This window comes from Coptis chinensis, chromosome 6 (genome assembly GCF_015680905.1).
Source record: "Coptis chinensis isolate HL-2020 chromosome 6, ASM1568090v1, whole genome shotgun sequence".
Lineage (NCBI taxonomy): Eukaryota > Viridiplantae > Streptophyta > Magnoliopsida > Ranunculales > Ranunculaceae > Coptis > Coptis chinensis.
In genome coordinates, this window is record NC_141461.1 from 74,067,188 (window position 1) to 74,069,176 (window position 1,989).

Below are 1,989 nucleotides of genomic sequence, written 5' to 3' on the forward strand. Positions count from 1 at the left end.
TCTCGATATTGAGGACTTATGCTGCTATTACTTCATTATTTTGGCCATTCATTAAGGCTTTGGTTATGGATGTCGATACCACCATTTCTGATGGAGTCACTGCTTCCATGCCATAAGCTAATGTGAAAGGAGATTTACCAGTGGCAGTTCGGGGTGTCATTCTATAAGCCCATAGAACGCTGTTTAGCTCATCCACCCAGAGACCTTTCTTGTCCTCCAACTTTTTCTTGATATTATCCATAATTGTTTTATTTGTTGTTTCTGCATAATATGGTGCAGATGTGAAGTGTTTTACCTTGTATGATTCCAAGAAAGCTTTTACTTTTCCTCCTTCAAACTGTGGCCCTTATCCGATATTATGGCATATGGAAAGCCGTATTGACATATTACCCTTTCGAAGAGAAAATTTATCACATCTTGCTCTTTTATATGTTGTAGAGCTATGGCTTTTACCCATTTGGTGAAATAGTTTGTGACAACGAGCATAAATCGCCTTTTAGCTCTTCCTAGTGCTAGAGGACCGACAATATCCATGCCCCATGACTAACAAGTTTGCTGTCAATATAAGATATCACTTGTGGTTTATTGAATTCTTTGCATCCACCCACAAAGAGAAGAATGTCCTTGGACAATTTGACTGTTATTTTCGCAATTAATATCTATTACACCTATCCATGGATGAAAGTTCTTACAAGTAGGAGATTCCATTCTCTGTCCTAGATCCCCCCTAGTTTGCATGTTTTCAGATGATTATTAACATCTTGTCTGTAAATTAGACTTAGGGCCTCAGTTGAGTTTGGGCTCTTGTTAAGGGAATATCTAATCGTGAAGTGTAGGGGTGTAGCATGCACAATTTTCATGCATGGTTGGATATGAAGAGGACCAATACAACAATACTTCACAATTTTTCTTTATTCAGGTTAATCCAACTATTTACAAACTGTTTGTCTGATCTCTTGATCAATAGGAAGAAAATAATATACGACATGCTCAATGTAAGGATTGGATTATTGGCCTCTGGTATGTTATGGATATGATGAATTATCCAATTGATTAAAGTATGGATTGTTGTGGATTTCTAAGGGATTTTAGTGTTCTTGTCGAGGACAGAATCTTCACTTTAAGATGTAAACGTTGTTTGTTTCGATTGCCTTTTGTAGGTATTCTCTCTAGAATGAAAGAAAAACATTGATCTTAGATATTTGTTGGATATCGACTATTACACTTTATAGTCTAATGACAAAATTTGAATGATGCTCTACATCTTACTAACTATGTTCCAACACAAAGCTTTGTTGACCTTCACTCTCTTTGTAGTTTTCCGATTATTAGGCTTTAGTTAAAATGAACGCAAAGATGTTAGGGTTTCGGTTTGGTAAAGTTTATTCAGTGAATAGTTCTGTAATAAGCTGCAGCCTGCAGGTAGTGGTTTCTTTAAAATTCTATCATTCAACTTTGAAAATTTAGTTAAACTTAGAAGATATCAGTTTTTATTTCTTGATTTAATTTCATTTTGTTATTTCTAATTCTGGGGCTGAAGTTTAGAAGTGAGTTCTAAACTTGTGATGGAGGAGATATTTCTTTGGTGAACAGTTGCTTTTATACCCTTAATGAGTTTTTGAGCTGAGGTTAGATAATGATTTTGCTTCTGTGTAATTTAATGCCAAATCAGTTTCGATTGCGTACCTATTTGTTGGTGATATTCATTACTATTTGTTCAGTATGGAAAATAATAATAATTTGTAGATTCTTTGTTTTTAGAAGAAGAGTATAGTTATTATTTGTTAATGTCTGGAAGGTAAACAACATAGGTGAAGGGGGGACTGAATGAATGAGCCAGAATCTCCTTGGCAAGAATAGGATTAGTGATCATGTTGTGCCATGACTTGCTTACACACTTGAACCGAACAAGTTCTTTAACAGGAGAACGGAGTAAAATATAGGAGATTAGTTCTTGAGGTAAGTTATCAATGCTTCTATTTGACTACC